Source organism: Chrysochloris asiatica, unplaced genomic scaffold (genome assembly GCF_000296735.1).
Source record: "Chrysochloris asiatica unplaced genomic scaffold, ChrAsi1.0 scaffold00013, whole genome shotgun sequence".
Classification (NCBI taxonomy): Eukaryota; Metazoa; Chordata; class Mammalia; order Afrosoricida; family Chrysochloridae; genus Chrysochloris; species Chrysochloris asiatica.
Window position 1 is genome coordinate 35,279,679 of NW_006408531.1, and position 8,842 is coordinate 35,288,520.

At 37.1% G+C, this 8,842-nt stretch overlaps 1 pseudogene; it reads left to right on the top strand.

Moving 5' to 3' along the window:
- The first annotated feature begins 1,364 nt into the window (after positions 1–1,364).
- Positions 1,365–8,842, top strand: part of LOC102816938 — a 13,567-nt pseudogene continuing 6,089 nt past the window's right edge.

An 8,842-nucleotide genomic window follows, 5' to 3' on the forward strand; every position in this document is an offset into this window, starting at 1 on the left:
CACCAACTACTCCTGGGAAACCCGATACAGGGTCACTATGGGCTGGAACCAATTCAACGGAACACAACAACATCTCAGTCAGAAAACATTGTAGCTATTTTTTTAAGGGGGGGATTTTTACCAAGAAATGTGGTACTTTCAAAGTCATTAAAAACACTTGGGTGATACTCTAGAAATAGCTTCTAGAACATGATCCCATAATCAGACTGCCAGGCAACTGCTACCCATAGAATGATCAGAAAGCAAAATGGTCAGGAAACTTCTCTGCTGTGGCCTCTAGGAACACACTGCATTCTTTGTGACCTGGAATCAGAGAGTTCCTGTAGCAACTAATGGCTTCAGGAACATCACATCTTAACTGTGATCTTGGGATCAGGATGCTGCTGTTAGAAGAACTGTCCATTTCTGGAACACAACATCTTAGCTGTATTTGGGGGAATAGGATATGGGTGTCCTCTGCTAACACAGCACCCTAATATGCAGTTATGCCAAGAGACCAGCAAATCTCTTGGTTTCAAGTCTACACTCCACCTTCTAGATATGCACTAATATATGCTAGATATGCTTGGTTATCTTCCAAGCTCCACTTCTCTCTCTACTTAAATCAGTTCTGAATTCAAGGCTCAAGAGAGTGCATCATAAATGGTATTACCTAAATCCCCTTTAGAACAATAGCTTCACACTTGTTTGGGAAACAATTTTTACTTTCCCAATTTTGCAGTATAGGAAGACTGGGATAGATGTTGACTGAAGCAATAAATGATGAATAAAGCAATGCGATGGTATAGGAAAGATAACATATAATAAAGAAATCATTTTAATGATAGGATAACTATTGTGACCTACCACCAAAGAAAAGACCAGTAAAAGTATGTAACCAAAAACAGGCTAGGAGGAAGAGGTGTTTAAGGGAGAAAAGCTTGTCCCCTTGGATAGGGACAGCCCAGAAAAATTAATGTAACACAGAGTGTCATAATTAGAGAATGAACTTTAAAGAGAAGTTGGAAATCATGGTCAAGTCTATCTTAAGCATAATTTCTGTTTAAATCTTAAATGTTTAGATATTTAGAATTGATTTTATCTAGCAATATCCACTAGATCTTTCTACTGTTATTTCCCAAAAGCCTGTCTGAGATTAGGGCTCTTACAGGTATGCAATAACAGTGTGGAGGCCACTGACCTCTACCAACTTCACAAGGAAAATCAAGGGAAGGAGAATCAAACTCCATATCAACCCAAGGCTGAGTCCCATGAGACAGAGGACAGACATGCCACCACTCTCCAAGCTTCTTTACTCCAACGTGACACCAACCATTCCTCCCATGCCCCTTTGTCTTCTCTGCTAGGTTCACTCGTCCATTACAATGGCCACACAGAAGTCACAGGCAATATTCACAATTAGGGCATTTATTCAGGAAGCTAACAGAGTAATTAAGCATCAGAAACAACTCAGGATACAACAATTCTCCAGTCATAAGCACCTCTTCCCCATTCTGTAGGCACACCTATCTCTGGTCCTTGGACTCGGCCACATGGCCCCTTGGCCCCTGACCTGCTCTCGCAAGTGTTACAAACTCCTTTAGTTCCACTGATGAACGTCCAAAGGGCACCCAATTCTACAAGCCAGCTTGAGTGCAGAAAAGCATTCAACTTTACTCGTTCCAAGGTCCGGAAAGTCTGAAACACTCTATCTCCAAGCCACTGCATCTGCTGCGGCCTCTGCCACCACCATTGTTTCTAAAGGTCCAAAGGACATGCTCTGCTCATTATTCTTCTTTCTGGATGGTCCTGGATCATTTGTTCTGGTTTTTGTGACGGCTCATTTAAAAACCAGTTGAATGGCAAAACCAATCAGTCATTGTGTTAGAGTCCTACACAACCTATTTGCATGGCCCGACCCAATCATTTGGTGTTCTGATATGGCGCCATATAATCATTGGACTGCCAACTACAAGGTCAGCAGTTCAAACTCACCAGTCACTCCTTGGAAACACTATACAGGGTTGCTGAGTCAGAACTGACTCAATGGTACTTAATGACAACAACTCAGTCATTTGGTGGAAGTTCCAAAGACTAAGGATAAAGAACCACAATTCATTGTACAACAGCTATTGATGAACCAAAAAAAAAATCCAAAACCACTTTTATTTAAAGCACTGTATACGTAGAGTATTAAGAAGAAGTCACATTTGGTAATAATTTCAAACCCCAATTCATCTCACTATTATAAGATTTTGAAGAGTACATACTCTAGAGTGTCATTACCTTGCTTTGAACAGGATGAAAACCATTACTGCTATAGAGAGAAAATCTATACACTCTAAATAATCTCTCAAAGTATGGGCTAGTTTGTGCTCTGCCTGCATATTATTACCTACCTCAGAATATAATCAATAACCTTATCAAATGAATTAGGATTATCAGACTCAAGCATTTTGTCCCAAGTTCCAAGTATTGGGGTGTGCATCTTTAAGATAAAATTTCAACATTTATATAGAATAAAAACTCTTACCTGAAACTACTAGTTCAAAGATAAATATATACAGACACAACAACCTATTTATAGAAGACAGTAAACTGTTCTACTTTTTCTGACAAAACACTGTTTTTATTTATAGAAAAGCTACCATATTTATTGGTTGGCATAAATAATGTCTAACAGATCTTTCAAACATTATAATGCCTGTTTTTATGACGCCTAGATTCAGGCTTTAAATGTGAGAGGGAGGTCAAGCTGTGAAAGTCAAAAGAATTTATGACATTGTTCCAAGACCAGAGCCTAGAAAAGAGGGTGTTATCAAAGAGCCATTGAAGATCTGTTAAAGAATCAAAAATCAATCAAATTGCAACTAGCATTTAGCTGCAGGCATTTTGGGAAGACATAGCAAATACACTATAAAAATCTTCTTTTTACTTTTAAATAAATACCAATTTGAAAATTCCTTGGAGTAATAGAACAGTAAATGACAAGATGTTTCTGTAATGATGTAATTATTTGCTATTACACTATCTGTGAGGTGCTTTATTTTTTATTGTCTTATATAATATTCAAAAGCAAGCTTTACCCTTTCAGTTCTGTTTATATTTCTGCTTGTCTGACAATGAATGAAAGCATCTCATGGCTTTTGTTGTTAAAAGCAGTTACACAAGACTTGTTTATTTTTTCTATCTCTTTAGCCTCAACTTTCCAAGTCAAATCTGATGCTAAAGTAAAGAATGGTTTCGATGCCATGAAACCTTAATATTAAACTTGATGCATATTTATAAAAGGTAAAAGGACATGTTTTACATGCTTTAAGGTTCTCAGGTATTTCTTGGCTTCAATGAATAGCAACTCACATTTCTGGTTTTTAAATTAAATTCCAAAGGAAACCGTTTTGTTTCCAGGATATGAGGATGAAAGTTTTAATTAGATAAGTGAGGTTTTGTTGAGATGTTGTTAAGTGCCATCAAGTCAGTTCCAACTCATAGGACCCTGTTTAGTGTTTCCAAGGAGAAGTTGATGAATTTGAACTGCCAACCTTGTGGTTCAAGTGGACTTTGCAGTCCAGCACATTAACCCACAGCATCAAACCAGAATATCTGAGATGTTTGTAATGCAATCCAGCTAACAAAATAACCTCACTTACGTTGTTATTTCCACCACTCATCTATCAATTTGTCATACTGTGGTGGCTTGTATGTTGCTCTGATGCTGGAAGCTATGTCATTGGTGCTATAAATATCAGCAAGGTCACCCATGGTGGACAGGCTTTAGCAGAACTCCCAGATGAAGATAGACTAGGACAAAAGAGAAGCAGATTACTTCTGACTGGTTAGCCACTGAAACCTTATGAATAGCAGCAAACATTGACAGATATAGTGCTGGAAAATGAAAACATGGATAGCAGCAAAAAAAATGCCAGATAGAATGCCAAAAGATGAGCTCCTCAGGTTGGAATGTATTCAAAATATAACTGGAGAAGCGCTGCCTCTTGAAAGTAGAGTTGACCATAATGACGTGAATGGAGCAAAGCTTTCGGTACCTTCATTTGCTGAGGGGACACCATTCAAAATGAGGAGAAACAGCTAGCTACAAACATCCATTAGTAATCAGAACATGGATGTATGACACATAAATCTAGGAAAACTGTAAGTTGTCAAAAATGAAAGAAAATGCATAATGATCCAAATCCTGGGCATTAGTGAGCTGAAATGGACAGGTATTGGCCAAATTGAAGAGGAATGACATCATATTTATCATCAAACAGAACATTTCAAGATGTATCCTAAAGTACAATGTTGTCTGTGATGGTATAATAGTCATACGCCTAAAGGTTGACCTGGATGTCTGTATTCTTTTTCATATATGTTCACAAATAGTATTAAGCAAATTAATTTAGCTTCCTGATTCATGTAAGGAGCTATCATAGGAAGACCTTTAGGCATATGGGTATTATCCTATCACAGTTTGTAGTTGCTTCTCTTCATTTTGAGTGTGTCCCCTCGGCAATGAAGGTCTGGAAAGCTTTGATCCATTCATGACATTATGGTCAACTCTATTTTAAAGAGGTAGCTCTTTCCCAGTCATACGCCTAAGGAAGTCTGGAGTCCTGGTGTGGCACTATGGGTTAAGCACTGGACCACAACATTGGTTTGAACCACAAAGTGAGTGGTTCAAACTCACCAGCCCCTCCTTGGAAACCCTATACAGGGTGACTATGAGTCAGGACCAACTGAACAGTACTTAACAACAACAAAAAGGAAGAGCAGCTGATACCACTATTATTTAAATTCACAATACAAAATTCTAAAACTAGTGATGATGAAACTGAAAAATTCTAATTTCTTCCATTTGAAATTGATCAAACATACAATTAAGATACACTGATAACTACAGGTGATTGAAATGAAAAAGTTAGAAACAAAAGGGACGATTCAGTAGTTGGAAAATATGATCTAGGTGATAGAAATGATACTGGAGATCACATGATAGAATTTTGCAAGACCAACAATTTGCTCAATGCAAAAACCTTTTTTTAACAACATAAAAGGCTTCTATACACATTGACTTCACAAGGAGGAATACACAGGAATCAAACTGACAACATCTGTGAGAAGACATGGTGGAAAAGTTCAGTATCGTCAGCCGAAACAAGGCCACAGACTGGAACAAACCATCAATTGCTCACTTCCAAGTTCAGGCTGAAGCTGAAGAAAATTAAAACAAGTCCACAAGAGTCAAAATATAACTTTGAATATATACCATCTGAATCTAAAGACCATCTCAAACACAGACTTGATGCATTTGATACAAATGACTGAAACCAGAAGAGTTGTAGGATGACATCAAGAACATCAAACATGAAGAAAGCAAAAGGTCATTGAAAAGACAAGAAATAGAGAAAAGACCAAAATAGGGGTCAGAAGAGACTCTAAACTAGCTCTTCAGGGTAGAGAAGCTAAAGCGAATAAAAGAAATGAGGAGGTAAAAGAACTAAAAAGAAAATTTCAAAGGGCAGCTCAAGAAGACAAAGTAAAGTATCACAATGAAATGTGCAAAGATGTGGAGTTAGAAAAATCAAAAGCAAAGAACACACTCAGTATTTCTCAAGCTGAAAGAACTGAAGAAAAACTCAAACCTTGGAGTTGCAATACAGGATCAGGCAATGTTTCGTTCTGCTGTGCATAAGGTTGTTATGAATCAGTACCGACTTGATGGCACCTAACAACAACAACAACGACGGACAAAATATTGAATGATGATGAAAGCATGAAAAGACGATGGAAGGAATTCACACAATCACCGTGCCAAAAAGAAATGAGTAATGTTCATTATTTCAAGAGGTAGCATATGTTCAAGAACCACTGATGCTGAAGAAAGATGTCCAAGTCGTATTGACGGCATTGCCAAAAAACAAAGCTTCAGGAACTGACAGGATACAAACTGAAATCTTTCAATAACCTGATGCAGCACTGGAGGCACTCACTCACGTGTGCCAAGAAATTTTGAGAAAGTTACTTGGCCAACTGATTGAAAGAGATCCATATTTGTGCTCATCCCAAAGAGAGGTGACCCAAAAGAATGTAAAAATTGTCTAAAAATATATTCAGTATCACATACTAGTAAAATTTTGCTGAAAATAATTTTTAATGGTTGCTATAGCACATTGATTAGGAACTGCCAGCAATTCAAGCCAGATTCAGAAGATGATGTGGAACTAGGGATATCATATGGATCCTGGCTGAAAGCAGAACATACCAGAAAGATATTTACTTGTGCTCTATTGACTGTGTAAGGTTTATGACTGTATGAACCATAACAAACTGTTGATAGCAATGCAAAAAATGGGCATTCCAGAACACTTTAATGAGCTCATGAGGAATCTGTACACAGACCAATAGGCAGTCCTTAGCACAGAAAAAGAGCTATTGAATGGTTAAAAATCAGGAGAAGTGTGTGGCTGGGTTGTATACTTTCACCATAGTTATTCAATCTGTATGCTATGCAAATAATCTGAGAAATTGGAGTATATGGCATCAGCATTGGAGGAAGAATCACTAACATCCTGTGATACACAGATAATACAATCAACCTTGCTTACTGGAAACAAAGAGGACTTAAAATACTATGGGTGAAAATCAAAGATTATAGCCTTCAGAATGAACTGTACCTGGATGTAAAGAAAACAAAAATCCTCACAACTGGACCAATAAGCATCATTATGAATGGAGAAAAGATTGACATTGTCAAATACTTCATTTTGCTTGGATCCACAATCAGCACAAATGGAAACAGTAGTCAAGAAACAAATGATGTGTTGCTTTAGTCAAATCTACTTCACAAAACCTCTTTAAAGTGTTCAAGAGCAAGAAGTTCAGTTTGAGGACTAAGGTGAGTCTGACTCAAGTCATGGTACTTTCAATTGCCTCAAATGTGTGTGAAGTTGAACAATGAGTAAAGAAGGCTGTAGAATAATCAATGCATTGGAATATGGTGTTGGTGAAGAATCTTGACAATGCTATGGACTTCCAGAAAAACAAAAATATCTGTGTTGGAAGAAATATAGCCAGAATACTCCTTAGAAGCAAACATGGCAAAAATTATTCTCTAATACTTTGGATATGTTTTCAGGGGAAAACAGTCACTGGAGAAGGACATCATGCTTAGTAAAGTGGAGGGTATGCAAAAAATAGGAGAACCCCATACAAGATATGTTGAAACAGTGACAGCAACAATTGGCTCAAACATAACAAAAATTATGACAATGGCGCACAACTGGGCAGTGTTTCATTCTGTTATGCATAGGGTCACTATGGGTCAGAATCAACTTGATGACACCTAACAACAACAAGACGAGTTATTCATTTGGACTATCAACATACCTGTTCAGGATTTCTTTTCATAGAAAGTAATCATCAATCTAGAAAGCTGTAAACATGGTTTTCAGATTTTAGATTATTTCCAAGAAATAACTGAATGACATCAGAAATTTTTAGTTTCCTAAAGAAAAATTTCCATCTCCACAATCTTGAAAAGCCAAAAAGAGACCCTAAGTAACTACTGAGTGTCCCCCCAAATTCTCCTTAACTTATCCCCTCTTATATTCATTTTCTTACACATTTATTGATTATATATTTTATGTAAAAGTATACTCAATATTATTGTAATATGTAAAATCCATAACTTTATGGAATTTATACAGTAATAGGCCATTCAAGAGTGGATGATTCATATATATAGAACTAAAAAGTATTATAAAATTCACTCCATACCAGCTCTATAATTTATTGTTGTTGTTAAGAACCATGGAGTAGGTTCCAACTCATAGTGACCCTATAATTTATTAAGCCATTTAATAAATATTTGTCAATAAACATCTACTATGTTAAGGGCATGTTTTCACTTTGCAAGTGTAGTAACTGTGTAGGTATGGTGTGATTAGTTCTTGAGTATGGTGTTTCATTCTGCTGTGCATAAGGTCGCTATGGGTCAGTACCGACTTGATGGCACCTAACAACAACAACAACAGTGTTTTAGGTGTGGTGGATACCACACATTTCACAAACATAGTAACAGCATACTTCTCCAGAGCAGACCTCAAGGAGACAAACCAGAAACTTCCTTAGAATTTTCAGGTAAATACTTAGCATATGAGTTATTTAACTTTGAAAAATGTTAAAATATTTTCTTGAATGTTACTAGCAAAATATGCATACCAATTTTATGTTGCAGTAGAGGCTTTCACTAATAATGAAAGTTCAAATCTTTTTAGGTGTGAAATATAGAAAAAATATTCTAACAAATATGCTAGCAAGTTCCAGTTTAGGTGCAATATGTATTCAGCCAAACATTATGTAAAAGACCTACATGTTTAGCTTCATTTTTGCACATACAAAAGAAGATAAAGAGGCACCTGTAATTGTACTAGAATGTCTTTCCATTTACAATTCATTTATCCTGCAAAATAATTTCAATTGTTCCTATGAAAATATTGTCGTTGCTGTTATTAGGTGCCATAGAGTCGGTACCTACTCATAGCAACCTTATGCACAGCAGAAAGAAACACTGTCCAATCCTAGGCCAACCGCACTACCGTTGCCATGCTTGAGTCCATCGATGCTGCCACTTGGCCAATCCATCTTGTTGGGGGTCTTCCTCTTTTTCTCTGTCATTCCACCTTACCAAACATAATATCCTTCTCCAGTGACTGGTCCCTCCTGACCATATGTCCAAAGTATGAGAGGCAAAGTTTAGCCATCTTAGCCTCCAAGGAGCACTCTGGCTGCACTTCTTCCAAAACGGATCTATTGGTTCTTTTGGCAGCCCATGGCACTTTCAATATTTTCCTCCAACACCATA